The sequence below is a fragment of the Hyla sarda genome, unplaced genomic scaffold (genome assembly GCF_029499605.1).
Source record: "Hyla sarda isolate aHylSar1 unplaced genomic scaffold, aHylSar1.hap1 scaffold_679, whole genome shotgun sequence".
Classification (NCBI taxonomy): Eukaryota; Metazoa; Chordata; class Amphibia; order Anura; family Hylidae; genus Hyla; species Hyla sarda.
The window spans coordinates 18,634-34,533 of NW_026610696.1; the positions used below are offsets into that span (position 1 = coordinate 18,634).

The 15,900-nt window shown below is 43.6% G+C and overlaps 5 non-coding genes and 1 pseudogene across 5 annotated transcripts; all 6 read right to left on the minus strand.

Annotated features, from left to right (window-relative positions):
* Positions 1–415: 415 nt before the first annotated feature.
* Positions 416–598, minus strand: LOC130343368 (U2 spliceosomal RNA). The gene has a single exon (XR_008882709.1). It is a non-coding gene; the product is annotated as a U2 spliceosomal RNA (small nuclear RNA).
* A 686-nt stretch (positions 599–1,284) lies between these two features.
* LOC130343377 (U2 spliceosomal RNA) lies at positions 1,285–1,444 on the minus strand (annotated as a pseudogene).
* A 2,088-nt stretch (positions 1,445–3,532) lies between these two features.
* On the minus strand, positions 3,533–3,723 carry LOC130343383 (U2 spliceosomal RNA). Its single transcript, XR_008882718.1, has one exon. It is a non-coding gene; the product is annotated as a U2 spliceosomal RNA (small nuclear RNA).
* Positions 3,724–5,816: 2,093 nt separating this feature from the next.
* Positions 5,817–6,007, minus strand: LOC130343384 (U2 spliceosomal RNA). The gene has a single exon (XR_008882719.1). It is a non-coding gene; the product is annotated as a U2 spliceosomal RNA (small nuclear RNA).
* Positions 6,008–8,103: 2,096 nt separating this feature from the next.
* On the minus strand, positions 8,104–8,294 carry LOC130343373 (U2 spliceosomal RNA). The gene has a single exon (XR_008882715.1). It is a non-coding gene; the product is annotated as a U2 spliceosomal RNA (small nuclear RNA).
* A 7,230-nt stretch (positions 8,295–15,524) lies between these two features.
* LOC130343385 (U2 spliceosomal RNA) lies at positions 15,525–15,715 on the minus strand. Its single transcript, XR_008882720.1, has one exon. It is a non-coding gene; the product is annotated as a U2 spliceosomal RNA (small nuclear RNA).
* Positions 15,716–15,900: the final 185 nt, after the last annotated feature.

Below are 15,900 nucleotides of genomic sequence, written 5' to 3' on the forward strand. Positions count from 1 at the left end.
TGTCCATCAAGTTCAACCAGGGAATCAAGGGGTAGGGGTGTGGCGCGATATTGGGGAAGGGATGAGATTTTATATTTCTTCATAAGCATTAATCTTATTTTGTCAATTAGGAACATTCAGCACCCACCCGCTATCAAGGCAGCTGCCTATCATGTCATGCCCTACCTGCACAGGTGTGCTGGCTACTCAAATGATCCAATTAAGGAGGCCATTTAGTCAGCAGCAGCAGAAGTCCTGTGCCTGGACGCTCCAACAGCGGCCAGACACAAGCAGAAGCAGAAGCAGCAGAAGCAGCAGCAGCACCACCTTTTGTTTTTTGGCTGCAGCAGCAGCAAGGCCCACAGGGCTGGCTAGCTGGCTAGCCAGCAAGCAGGTAGCAATGAAAGTAGGAATCTTTCTTTTTAACCCTGTAAGGGGGTGGTGCACTGTACCCGAAGATACTGCCATATCGGGTCAATGCATAGGGCGACGGAAGCAAGCTTCGAAATCGGCCCCCGTTCTCAAAAATCCATTTAATATATGGTCCCCAGATAGGGGACGTATCAGATATTAAACTGATAAGAACAGATACTTTCTTTATCTAAAGCCGAGGAACGTGCTTTCGATTCACCCAAAGTGCAAGAAAAAGTGCAAACGTGTTACACTAAAAAAAACGTGCACAAAGGATGCGGTCTATCGCAAGCCCTTCTCCGATAGGAGAGAGGCCCCCCAACAAACCTTACCCTTCGCCTCCGGACCAAAAGGTACCTGCGAGGTTCCAGGTTCGATGTCCCTTTTCGCCGAAGCTACTAGGAGACCACAAATGCTCCCGGCATCCCCCTTGGCGTTAGCCAAGGTATCTGCCCGCAGAGCCGATTACGGTAGGTACCCTGCGAAGCAGGAGTACCCGGGGTGTTTGCAGGGAGGTGCGGAACCTAATGGCCACACACACCTCCCCTAGACCGCCAGGAGGGACACCCAGAAGGGCTACCGCATCCTGACAAATCCTGTGAACACACAACACGCAAAAAGTGACACAGTGAGACAAAAAATAAATAAATAAGTGAATGTGTGCAGATATACTGCCCGGACATCCGGCCGGATCTATAAAAATTTCTCTGATCCTAGCCAGAAGGCCGGGAATCAAGAGGTGAGTGCCACAAGGTGAAGAGATTATGGTGCCCGTGCTTCAACTCAGTGAGCCTATTCTCCCAGTGAGTTTCGGCACCTCGGGGTCACCACTCCCCGAGGCACAAAAGTACCTCGGCTCTAGACCCTCTCAGCCTCATGGCGAGACCCGGAGGGAACAGGTCACATCGGGGCAGCCGTCGAGCTGATTCCTCAGAACCAGCCCCGGAAAGCCCTGGTACACCTGCATCCTCCATGCAGCACCCATCCCCACCAGCATGAAAACTGATAAGAACAGATACTACACTTGATCTTAGCCAAAAGGCCGAGAAGCGATAACCGTGAAAGGGGCGGGCCCAACAAGGTGCCCTTCATGGGCACTATCACTGCTTGCTGTCAGGGAGGCTGCCAGACAATTTTCCATGCACACTCTGGGCTGGGGGGCAGTCAACCACCAGTACACACAGCAGAACCTAAACCCATACCATTATTGCTAAGCAGCAAGACAGGGGCCCATTGCACTCCCACGGGGCCTTTTTAAATGCAATCCATAACCCGGATTTGCCAGGAACCCTTCTTACTCCTCCTACTTGCATGTGACACTGGGCTTAGGATCTGCATAGGAAACACACACACAAGCACACACCTACCTTTGTTGCCTGCAGATGCCTCCTTGGCTGTCCCCAAACGGTATCAAACCAACACCCACGGGAAGCTGTAAGCATAGAGGACATGCCTGCACCCCATTGGACTTACCTGTGTGGGTTAAACCCGGGTTATTTGACAACCTATGGCGGTGATGGTTCTGCTCAGGCAGAGCAGTGCTGATGCTCCTCATAAAGCTGTCGCTGCTGTGAAGGTTCTAGGTGACATCACAAATCCCTATGGTTACATACACAACAAAGCTGGGTTGTTGTTGTTTACACTCTGCAAGGCCTGTGGAAGTGAGTGACATCATAGCACTGTAGTTCTGAGGGTTCTAGATGGATGCAACAATCTCCTGTTGCTTCTATGAAGGCCATAATAGACGACATCACCAAACAGCTCCATAGTCACATACACAGCAAAGGAGAGATGTTGTTTACACCTAGTGATGTCAGTGGTATTGAGTGACATCACAGCACAGTGCTAAGGCTCCTGGGCCTGGACACAGCAGCGGCTGCAATATCTCAACGGAGAATACGTTTATATATATGTGTGTGTGTGCGCGTATATATATATATATATATATATATATATATATATATATATTTCTCCGCCGAAATCACTTTTAAACCCATTTCCACCTTTTTTTCCCTTCTCTTCCTCTTACTTTTTTTTCACGTTTTTTTACGTTTTTCTCCTTTTCGCCTCTTTTCTGGGCGTATTATTCTTCTTTTTCTTCTTTTTTTTCGTCTAATGCATACCCCATCAGTGCAGCAATGCTTATTCAATACCGCCAGCAGATGGAGACACTGGGGGATAATTTTCTAAGGATTTATACTGATTTTTCCTGTCTGAATTTGTCGCACAGAAAGTTGCAGGCCAAATATGTGTGACATTTCTGCGACTTTAGCTTCTAGAGCATTTTTACAACATTATACATAGGTGCTGAATACATAAAAAGCGACTGTTCAGCGACAGACAAGTCGCATCGGCTGAAAGTAGGCCAGAATGTCAGTCCATGTTGGAGCAGGTTTAGATACAGTCTAAAGTATAGATCTCAAAGTCTGTGCACAGAATTTAGCAAGGGCCTCGCACCTTCTGATGCATCAGGTAGGTGCACAATAGCATAGCCTAACCCTCTGTACTTTGGTCTATATTGATGCGGGACATAGACAGCCAGCTGATGACCAATCCATTAGTGCAATGGATGGCTGGAAGCATTTGTCTTTGCCTTTGCAATACCACAGAAGCAATGCATGGTCAATGTACAGCAATGACACACCTGTGTGAACAGCCAGGAGACCCCCCCCCCCCCCATGTTATGTTACATAGTTACATAGTTAGTACGGTCGAAAAAAGACATATGTCCATCAAGTTCAACCAGGGAATTAAGGGGTAGGGGTGTGGCGCGATATTGGGGAAGGGATGAGATTTTATATTTCTTCATAAGCATTAATCTTATTTTGTCAATTAGGAACATTCAGCACCCACCCGCTATCAAGGCAGCTGCCTATCATGTCATGCCCTACCTGCACAGGTGTGCTGGCTACTCAAATGATCCAATTAAGGAGGCCATTTAGTCAGCAGCAGCAGAAGTCCTGTGCCTGGACGCTCCAACAGCGGCCAGACACAAGCAGAAGCAGAAGCAGCAGAAGCAGCAGCAGCACCACCTTTTGTTTTTTTGGCTGCAGCAGCAGCAAGGCCCACAGGGCTGGCTAGCTGGCTAGCCAGCAAGCAGGTAGCAATGAAAGTAGGAATCTTTCTTTTTAACCCTGTAAGGGGGTGGTGCACTGTACCCGAAGATACTGCCATATCGGGTCAATGCATAGGGCGACGGAAGCAAGCTTCGAAATCGGCCCCCGTTCTCAAAAATCCATTTAATATATGGTCCCCAGATAGGGGACGTATCAGATATTAAACTGATAAGAACAGATACTACACTTGATCTTAGCCAAAAGGCCGAGAAGCGATAACCGTGAAAGGGGCGGGCCCAACAAGGTGCCCTTCATGGGCACTATCACTGCTTGCTGTCAGGGAGGCTGCCAGACAATTTTCCATGCACACTCTGGGCTGGGGGGCAGTCAACCACCAGTACACACAGCAGAACCTAAACCCATACCATTATTGCTAAGCAGCAAGACAGGGGCCCATTGCACTCCCACGGGGCCTTTTTAAATGCAATCCATAACCCGGATTTGCCAGGAACCCTTCTTACTCCTCCTACTTGCATGTGACACTGGGCTTAGGATCTGCATAGGAAACACACACACAAGCACACACCTACCTTTGTTGCCTGCAGATGCCTCCTTGGCTGTCCCCAAACGGTATCAAACCAACACCCACGGGAAGCTGTAAGCATAGAGGACATGCCTGCACCCCATTGGACTTACCTGTGTGGGTTAAACCCGGGTTATTTGACAACCTATGGCGGTGATGGTTCTGCTCAGGCAGAGCAGTGCTGATGCTCCTCATAAAGCTGTCGCTGCTGTGAAGGTTCTAGGTGACATCACAAATCCCTATGGTTACATACACAACAAAGCTGGGTTGTTGTTGTTTACACTCTGCAAGGCCTGTGGAAGTGAGTGACATCATAGCACTGTAGTTCTGAGGGTTCTAGATGGATGCAACAATCTCCTGTTGCTTCTATGAAGGCCATAATAGACGACATCACCAAACAGCTCCATAGTCACATACACAGCAAAGGAGAGATGTTGTTTACACCTAGTGATGTCAGTGGTATTGAGTGACATCACAGCACAGTGCTAAGGCTCCTGGGCCTGGACACAGCAGCGGCTGCAATATCTCAACGGAGAATACGTTTATATATATGTGTGTGTGTGCGCGTATATATATATATATATATATATATATATATATATATATATATATTTCTCCGCCGAAATCACTTTTAAACCCATTTCCACCTTTTTTTCCCTTCTCTTCCTCTTACTTTTTTTTCACGTTTTTTTACGTTTTTCTCCTTTTCGCCTCTTTTCTGGGCGTATTATTCTTCTTTTTTCTTTTTTTTTTTCGTCTAATGCATACCCCATCAGTGCAGCAATGCTTATTCAATACCGCCAGCAGATGGAGACACTGGGGGATAATTTTCTAAGGATTTATACTGATTTTTCCTGTCTGAATTTGTCGCACAGAAAGTTGCAGGCCAAATATGTGTGACATTTCTGCGACTTTAGCTTCTAGAGCATTTTTACAACATTATACATAGGTGCTGAATACATAAAAAGCGACTGTTCAGCGACAGACAAGTCGCATCGGCTGAAAGTAGGCCAGAATGTCAGTCCATGTTGGAGCAGGTTTAGATACAGTCTAAAGTATAGATCTCAAAGTCTGTGCACAGAATTTAGCAAGGGCCTCGCACCTTCTGATGCATCAGGTAGGTGCACAATAGCATAGCCTAACCCTCTGTACTTTGGTCTATATTGATGCGGGACATAGACAGCCAGCTGATGACCAATCCATTAGTGCAATGGATGGCTGGAAGCATTTGTCTTTGCCTTTGCAATACCACAGAAGCAATGCATGGTCAATGTACAGCAATGACACACCTGTGTGAACAGCCAGGAGACCCCCCCCCCCCCCCATGTTATGTTACATAGTTACATAGTTAGTACGGTCGAAAAAAGACATATGTCCATCAAGTTCAACCAGGGAATTAAGGGGTAGGGGTGTGGCGCGATATTGGGGAAGGGATGAGATTTTATATTTCTTCATAAGCATTAATCTTATTTTGTCAATTAGGAACATTCAGCACCCACCCGCTATCAAGGCAGCTGCCTATCATGTCATGCCCTACCTGCACAGGTGTGCTGGCTACTCAAATGATCCAATTAAGGAGGCCATTTAGTCAGCAGCAGCAGAAGTCCTGTGCCTGGACGCTCCAACAGCGGCCAGACACAAGCAGAAGCAGAAGCAGCAGAAGCAGCAGCAGCACCACCTTTTGTTTTTTGGCTGCAGCAGCAGCAAGGCCCACAGGGCTGGCTAGCTGGCTAGCCAGCAAGCAGGTAGCAATGAAAGTAGGAATCTTTCTTTTTAACCCTGTAAGGGGGTGGTGCACTGTACCCGAAGATACTGCCATATCGGGTCAATGCATAGGGCGACGGAAGCAAGCTTCGAAATCGGCCCCCGTTCTCAAAAATCCATTTAATATATGGTCCCCAGATAGGGGACGTATCAGATATTAAACTGATAAGAACAGATACTACACTTGATCTTAGCCAAAAGGCCGAGAAGCGATAACCGTGAAAGGGGCGGGCCCAACAAGGTGCCCTTCATGGGCACTATCACTGCTTGCTGTCAGGGAGGCTGCCAGACAATTTTCCATGCACACTCTGGGCTGGGGGGCAGTCAACCACCAGTACACACAGCAGAACCTAAACCCATACCATTATTGCTAAGCAGCAAGACAGGGGCCCATTGCACTCCCACGGGGCCTTTTTAAATGCAATCCATAACCCGGATTTGCCAGGAACCCTTCTTACTCCTCCTACTTGCATGTGACACTGGGCTTAGGATCTGCATAGGAAACACACACACAAGCACACACCTACCTTTGTTGCCTGCAGATGCCTCCTTGGCTGTCCCCAAACGGTATCAAACCAACACCCACGGGAAGCTGTAAGCATAGAGGACATGCCTGCACCCCATTGGACTTACCTGTGTGGGTTAAACCCGGGTTATTTGACAACCTATGGCGGTGATGGTTCTGCTCAGGCAGAGCAGTGCTGATGCTCCTCATAAAGCTGTCGCTGCTGTGAAGGTTCTAGGTGACATCACAAATCCCTATGGTTACATACACAACAAAGCTGGGTTGTTGTTGTTTACACTCTGCAAGGCCTGTGGAAGTGAGTGACATCATAGCACTGTAGTTCTGAGGGTTCTAGATGGATGCAACAATCTCCTGTTGCTTCTATGAAGGCCATAATAGACGACATCACCAAACAGCTCCATAGTCACATACACAGCAAAGGAGAGATGTTGTTTACACCTAGTGATGTCAGTGGTATTGAGTGACATCACAGCACAGTGCTAAGGCTCCTGGGCCTGGACACAGCAGCGGCTGCAATATCTCAACGGAGAATACGTTTATATATATGTGTGTGTGTGCGCGTATATATATATATATATATATATATATATATATATATATATTTCTCCGCCGAAATCACTTTTAAACCCATTTCCACCTTTTTTTCCCTTCTCTTCCTCTTACTTTTTTTTCACGTTTTTTTACGTTTTTCTCCTTTTCGCCTCTTTTCTGGGCGTATTATTCTTCTTTTTCTTCTTTTTTTTCGTCTAATGCATACCCCATCAGTGCAGCAATGCTTATTCAATACCGCCAGCAGATGGAGACACTGGGGGATAATTTTCTAAGGATTTATACTGATTTTTCCTGTCTGAATTTGTCGCACAGAAAGTTGCAGGCCAAATATGTGTGACATTTCTGCGACTTTAGCTTCTAGAGCATTTTTACAACATTATACATAGGTGCTGAATACATAAAAAGCGACTGTTCAGCGACAGACAAGTCGCATCGGCTGAAAGTAGGCCAGAATGTCAGTCCATGTTGGAGCAGGTTTAGATACAGTCTAAAGTATAGATCTCAAAGTCTGTGCACAGAATTTAGCAAGGGCCTCGCACCTTCTGATGCATCAGGTAGGTGCACAATAGCATAGCCTAACCCTCTGTACTTTGGTCTATATTGATGCGGGACATAGACAGCCAGCTGATGACCAATCCATTAGTGCAATGGATGGCTGGAAGCATTTGTCTTTGCCTTTGCAATACCACAGAAGCAATGCATGGTCAATGTACAGCAATGACACACCTGTGTGAACAGCCAGGAGACCCCCCCCCCCCCCCCCATGTTATGTTACATAGTTACATAGTTAGTACGGTCGAAAAAAGACATATGTCCATCAAGTTCAACCAGGGAATTAAGGGGTAGGGGTGTGGCGCGATATTGGGGAAGGGATGAGATTTTATATTTCTTCATAAGCATTAATCTTATTTTGTCAATTAGGAACATTCAGCACCCACCCGCTATCAAGGCAGCTGCCTATCATGTCATGCCCTACCTGCACAGGTGTGCTGGCTACTCAAATGATCCAATTAAGGAGGCCATTTAGTCAGCAGCAGCAGAAGTCCTGTGCCTGGACGCTCCAACAGCGGCCAGACACAAGCAGAAGCAGAAGCAGCAGAAGCAGCAGCAGCAGCAGCACCACCTTTTGTTTTTTGGCTGCAGCAGCAGCAAGGCCCACAGGGCTGGCTAGCTGGCTAGCCAGCAAGCAGGTAGCAATGAAAGTAGGAATCTTTCTTTTTAACCCTGTAAGGGGGTGGTGCACTGTACCCGAAGATACTGCCATATCGGGTCAATGCATAGGGCGACGGAAGCAAGCTTCGAAATCGGCCCCCGTTCTCAAAAATCCATTTAATATATGGTCCCCAGATAGGGGACGTATCAGATATTAAACTGATAAGAACAGATTTTTTTTTTTTTAACTTGGCTGCACCTTCACAGGTACACACCTATTTTATTTAAGTTTCAAGTTTTAACATAGTTACATAGTTACATAGCATTAAAACCAGGGGAACATAAAAAACTTACAATTTTACAATTTCACATATGCCAGTCGGTAAAATGCCATTTTAAGAATGCAAACTCATCACTTTGTTTATCGATTAAAAGATAGATGTACATTTCACTTAATATCATTCCAATAACATCATCGAAAGATAAAATGTCCTTTTTAAATAATAAAATATTCCTATTTTTCCACAGAGCTGCCTTCACACAGTTTATTATTTGCCATGCCTTCCGTTTCTCTTGTTCGCCGGGACAATCCAAACACCCATATAAAACCATATTATAGTCCAAGTCTTTTATAGCAGCAATTTTGTTTAAAAGTGGCAGCATTTTAGTCCATATCCTTCTAGAAAAATCACATGTCCATAAAAGATGTAAAACAGTCTCCTCTTCGTGGCATCCCTCTCTTGGACACTTTGCTGTGCTTGCAAATCCTCTACGGTGTTGGAAAGCCCGGCACGGAAGGCAACTGTGGATGCAGCTCCAGGATAAGTCCTTCTGTGAGTTAAAAAGATAAAATGAGTTCACAATTCTCCAGATTTCTTTACATTTATCATCATTAAAATTTCCAACTTGGCACATGTTAATATTGTTTAAAATGACTCTCGTAAGTTTTTTCCCATCGATTAGAATATCTTTACTAAAATCAAACAGTTTAAAAAGAGAAACAATCTTTTCTAAAATACAATAAGTAATAGGGAGGTTAAAAGCATAAGGGTGTTTAAGATCTGTTTCAAACCAACCATGGTGTCTCATGAGATTACCAACATTATAGCGCAAAAAGAACGACCAATAGTTGTCTTTAAAAACATTCTTAAGACACAATGAAAAGAATTTTGTATAAAGGAACGCAGTAAAATCAGTAAAACTTTTCCCCCCTTTCTCTTTAGGTTTAGATACAATTTCTCTTTTTAACTTCTCATATTTGGAATTCCAAAAAAAGGTGTAACAGACTTTTGAGACTTTACGTATCATATGTGTGTTAGGTGGGAACACTAAACTTAAATATAAAAGCAAAGGTAAAATCACCATCTTTAAAATCAGCACTTTTCCTTCCATTGTAAGGTCTCTTAGTCTCCATACACATAATTTTTGGTTCACCTTTTGCATTGTTAGCTCCCAGCTTTCGTTTCCATTATTTAATTCATTAAAATACACACCTAAAATTTTTACTTTTTCTACTACCGGTACCTTTATGTCTCTTGTATCCAGCTTGCCGACTTTTAAAATCTCGCACTTGTTAAAATTCACTTTAAAACCAGAAGCACAACAGAAATAGTTAATTTGTGTTAAAGTTTTTTTAAGTGCCAGGCTATCTTGACATGTCACTGCTACATCATCCATATAACTGACTACTTTAGCTTCAAGACCATTTCCTCCGGGGAGCCTTATCCCACGGATCTGTTTATCACCTCTTATGACACATAAAAGTGGCTCTAGTGCACAAATAAATAAAAGGGGTGATAGGGGGCAACCCTGCTTCACACCAGATTTTAAAGGAACCATTTCAGTCTTAAAACCATTAATTAAAATTTTGCTAAAACAGTCATTATAAAAGGCTTTGAGTGACGTTAAAAAACCTTCTGGTATGCCCATTTTATTTAAAACATTAAATAAAAAACAGTGCGAGACTCTGTCAAATGCTTTTTCAAAGTCTATTGTTAAAATTGCTAAATTACTTTTCCTTATTTTAGCATCTTCTATTATATCTTTTATGAGGTTTAAATTTTCCCACATGTTTCTACCCGGTATACCACACACTTGATTATTATGTATTAATTTATCTATAACATTTTTTAGTCTGTTTGCACATATTTTAGCCATTATTTTATAATCAGCGTTTAAAAGGGTTATTGGTCTCCAATTCCTAATATCCTCTTTATCACCTTTTTTAAAGAGCAGAGAAACCTCACCCATTTTCCATGACTGTGGTAAAATCTTGGTATTAAAAACATCTGTAAAAAGAGATAAAAGATCATCTTTTAAAACCTCATAAAAAACCTTATAAAATTCGATTGGCAGGCCATCAGACCCTGGTACTTTACCCAAATTAAAACTGTTTATGGTATCCAATATTTCCTTCTCTGGGATAGACTGTAAAAGAAAGGATTGAGAATTATTCTCTAAAACACGTTCTATTTTGTTTAAGGCATCGTTCATGAAATTAGCATCTATTTTTTTCTCATTAAAAAGTTCCCTATAATAACATTGTACTTTAAATAAAATTTTATTCATCTCCACTTCTCCTTCTAGTTTTTCGATATGGACTCTTTTTTGATTAGATTTTTTAAAAAAATATCTTGTACATTTTTCGTTATTTTCAATATGTTTGATTTTAGCTTTAAAAATGATCTCTTTACCTTTTTCATTTAAAAATGTTTTTATTTCTTTTTTAATGTTAACAATATCATCTTTTACATCTATCCCTATATTGTGCAATTTAAAAAGAGTTTGAAGACGTGTATTTAAAATATCATAACAATGTCTTTTATCTTTAGCTTTTTGGATACCTTGTTTTATAAAAAAATCTTTAGTTTTTTTCTTCATATTTTCCCACCATACTTTTATATCTATATTTGGGTCTCTATTATTTTTACATTTATTATAAAAATTGGCGTATTCTGTTAAGATTATTTTATCTTCTAAAAGAGATATGTTCAATTTCCATGAACCAATACCCCTCTTAAAACCAGGAACAGGATTTAAAACAAATAGAAGACATTTATGATCAGAAAATATATTAGTTAAAAGCTCACATTTGGCAGGTAAAACATTTTGAGAAGAGAAGATAAAATCAATCCTCGAGCTACAATTCACATTACTCCATGTAATGCCTTCAGTATCAGGTAAATTTGGATTACATTTTTTAAAAACATCTATAAGCCTAAAATCTAAAGTAATATTTTTTAAAATGTTAGATGTCTTATCATAATTTCTACTAGTAGCTCGAGAATATCTTTTCTCACCTCTTAAAACACAATTAAAATCCCCAGCTAAAATCAAAGGATAAGAATCATTAATAAAAAGAGGTAAAATCTCTAACATCTCTTCTCTTTCTTTTTTATCAGGTGAACCATAAAAGTTTAAAAACTGCCATGTAAAACCATTTATAAAAGCTTTAACTAATAAAATCCTTCCTGGTAAAATCTCTTGCTTAAAAATTATATTAACATTACCCTTAAAAAGTATAGCAACTCCTCCAGATTTAGATGCGTTGGACCCTGACCACACTGAGGGGCCATGCTTCCAGTCTTCTTCATATTTCTTGTATGATGCTTGGTGAGGGATGCCACATTCCTGTAAGAAGAAAACTGATGCAGACAAAAAGGATAAAAAATTAAAAATAGCAGTTCTTCTTGCGTGTGTCTTAAGGCCCCTCACATTGAGGGAGAGTCCATGGAGCGCCATCATTAAAGGTTACAGAGAGACCACTTTCAATATCTTTGTGCACATTCTATCTCATCCTCATCAGCCAGACCCCCAAAACTATCATTTTCCCCTTCTGATCTCACTGTCACCAGAGATTCCGGTGAGCTGCTACCGTCTGACTCCTCCATTACCTCCTCCTGAAGATCCTCCGGTAGGGGACTAAGGAGAGGATTCCTCTTCGCCGGAACAGGGGTTGTCCCGTCTCCGTCACCTTGCCCAGTGTCCATCTCCTCCCCGGGATGACCTGTCGGAGCCACCCCGGGCAGCTGGTCGGGCACAACAACTTCCACCGTGTCGGGAACCATGGACGAGTTGCCTGTTTCACTTGGGGAGGGGGCTGGAACACCTGATGGCATCCCTACCCCCCCCTCTTCTTCCACAAACGCCTCTTCTCTTCCTGTTCCGGTCTTTCTTCTCTTAGCCCCAACATTTTCTGGCTTCCTCAGGGGGGCACTCTGAGGCTTGCTGACAGCTTCATCCAGGTTACTACCCCTCTGCTGCGAGAGAGGAGCTCCTGTCTGCCATGCTTTCTTCTCCTTTCTTCTTACCTTCATGCTGGAGGGTTTCTCATATCCATCTTCATCAGAGGTAGCAGACTCACCATGTTGATCAGTTGGGTTTTCTTCTGGTTTGCTGTCTTCTCTGTTCATATGACGGGGGTCTGGCTGGCTTCTCTGTTGTTTCTCTTTGTTTCTGTGAGGACAAGAAGCATACAAATGGTCAACTCTGTAACATAAACTGCATTTCTTTTCTTTTGTGCATTCTCTGGAGGAGTGCTCAGTGCTGCCACAATTTGTACATGTACTCTCACATACGTTTTTATCATGTCCATATCTTCTACAAGCTCTGCAGAAATTGGGCATTCCTGGGAAAAACACGTCACCATTTACATTTCCTAACTTGAACCGAGCTGGAGGCATAACCTTTCGTCCTGGGAGTAATAGATCTTCTTTGAACTCAACCAGAAACTTCCACTTAGAGGACCATATTCCACACTCATTCATCACTTTCCCTCTATTTATAATTTTTTTACAAAAATTCCTTAAAAACACAACAATTTCATCTTCTTTAACGTATGGAGAGTACATTTTTATAACTAAAAGCATAAGTTCATCGGGAAAGTGCTCAACAATTCTTATTCCACTCAAGCGGGCATCTCCGCTTACCTTCTTCATCTGTATAACAAAGTCCTTGTAAATACCTCCTTCCGTAAAAGTAACATCGTATACTCCTCTTTTCGGATAATCTTGGATGGATAATATCTCATGCTTCCTTAATCCAAAGACGCCCAGCAGAACTTGCTCCACGATGTACTTCAGGTCCCGGTTCTTTCTCTGGTCCTCCAAGTACGATATACGTACTGAGTTCTTGAGCTTGGCATAAGATGGTACCATGCCTGGATCTCCGTCACTGGCTGACGCCATGCTCACAATCAAGCGCACCAAAGAGACACTAGGTCCCTAAGGCAAAGGGGGATCGCAACTCTACACTGAGGTGGGCCCCCTCCCCAATAGCAGCAAGGGACTTAAGCCCAACGAAGGGCGATGTCCCAGGGCCGAGGAGGGGGGTCTCAGAGCACCCACAAAAGCAGGAACCGGATCAGCCAAGGTATATCCCTATACCTTAGCCAAAAGGCCGAGAAGCGATAACCGTGAAAGGGGCGGGCCCAACAAGGTGCCCTTCATGGGCACTATCACTGCTTGCTGTCAGGGAGGCTGCCAGACAATTTTCCATGCACACTCTGGGCTGGGGGGCAGTCAACCACCAGTACACACAGCAGAACCTAAACCCATACCATTATTGCTAAGCAGCAAGACAGGGGCCCATTGCACTCCCACGGGGCCTTTTTAAATGCAATCCATAACCCGGATTTGCCAGGAACCCTTCTTACTCCTCCTACTTGCATGTGACACTGGGCTTAGGATCTGCATAGGAAACACACACACAAGCACACACCTACCTTTGTTGCCTGCAGATGCCTCCTTGGCTGTCCCCAAACGGTATCAAACCAACACCCACGGGAAGCTGTAAGCATAGAGGACATGCCTGCACCCCATTGGACTTACCTGTGTGGGTTAAACCCGGGTTATTTGACAACCTATGGCGGTGATGGTTCTGCTCAGGCAGAGCAGTGCTGATGCTCCTCATAAAGCTGTCGCTGCTGTGAAGGTTCTAGGTGACATCACAAATCCCTATGGTTACATACACAACAAAGCTGGGTTGTTGTTGTTTACACTCTGCAAGGCCTGTGGAAGTGAGTGACATCATAGCACTGTAGTTCTGAGGGTTCTAGATGGATGCAACAATCTCCTGTTGCTTCTATGAAGGCCATAATAGACGACATCACCAAACAGCTCCATAGTCACATACACAGCAAAGGAGAGATGTTGTTTACACCTAGTGATGTCAGTGGTATTGAGTGACATCACAGCACAGTGCTAAGGCTCCTGGGCCTGGACACAGCAGCGGCTGCAATATCTCAACGGAGAATACGTTTATATATATGTGTGTGTGTGCGCGTATATATATATATATATATATATATATATATATATATATATATATTTCTCCGCCGAAATCACTTTTAAACCCATTTCCACCTTTTTTTCCCTTCTCTTCCTCTTACTTTTTTTTCACGTTTTTTTACGTTTTTCTCCTTTTCGCCTCTTTTCTGGGCGTATTATTCTTCTTTTTCTTCTTTTTTTTCGTCTAATGCATACCCCATCAGTGCAGCAATGCTTATTCAATACCGCCAGCAGATGGAGACACTGGGGGATAATTTTCTAAGGATTTATACTGATTTTTCCTGTCTGAATTTGTCGCACAGAAAGTTGCAGGCCAAATATGTGTGACATTTCTGCGACTTTAGCTTCTAGAGCATTTTTACAACATTATACATAGGTGCTGAATACATAAAAAGCGACTGTTCAGCGACAGACAAGTCGCATCGGCTGAAAGTAGGCCAGAATGTCAGTCCATGTTGGAGCAGGTTTAGATACAGTCTAAAGTATAGATCTCAAAGTCTGTGCACAGAATTTAGCAAGGGCCTCGCACCTTCTGATGCATCAGGTAGGTGCACAATAGCATAGCCTAACCCTCTGTACTTTGGTCTATATTGATGCGGGACATAGACAGCCAGCTGATGACCAATCCATTAGTGCAATGGATGGCTGGAAGCATTTGTCTTTGCCTTTGCAATACCACAGAAGCAATGCATGGTCAATGTACAGCAATGACACACCTGTGTGAACAGCCAGGAGACCCCCCCCCCCCCCCATGTTATGTTACATAGTTACATAGTTAGTACGGTCGAAAAAAGACATATGTCCATCAAGTTCAACCAGGGAATTAAGGGGTAGGGGTGTGGCGCGATATTGGGGAAGGGATGAGATTTTATATTTCTTCATAAGCATTAATCTTATTTTGTCAATTAGGAACATTCAGCACCCACCCGCTATCAAGGCAGCTGCCTATCATGTCATGCCCTACCTGCACAGGTGTGCTGGCTACTCAAATGATCCAATTAAGGAGGCCATTTAGTCAGCAGCAGCAGAAGTCCTGTGCCTGGACGCTCCAACAGCGGCCAGACACAAGCAGAAGCAGAAGCAGCAGAAGCAGCAGCAGCACCACCTTTTGTTTTTTGGCTGCAGCAGCAGCAAGGCCCACAGGGCTGGCTAGCTGGCTAGCCAGCAAGCAGGTAGCAATGAAAGTAGGAATCTTTCTTTTTAACCCTGTAAGGGGGTGGTGCACTGTACCCGAAGATACTGCCATATCGGGTCAATGCATAGGGCGACGGAAGCAAGCTTCGAAATCGGCCCCCGTTCTCAAAAATCCATTTAATATATGGTCCCCAGATAGGGGACGTATCAGATATTAAACTGATAAGAACAGATACTACACTTGATCTTAGCCAAAAGGCCGAGAAGCGATAACCGTGAAAGGGGCGGGCCCAACAAGGTGCCCTTCATGGGCACTATCACTGCTTGCTGTCAGGGAGGCTGCCAGACAATTTTCCATGCACACTCTGGGCTGGGGGGCAGTCAACCACCAGTACACACAGCAGAACCTAAACCCATACCATTATTGCTAAGCAGCAAGACAGGGGCCCATTGCAC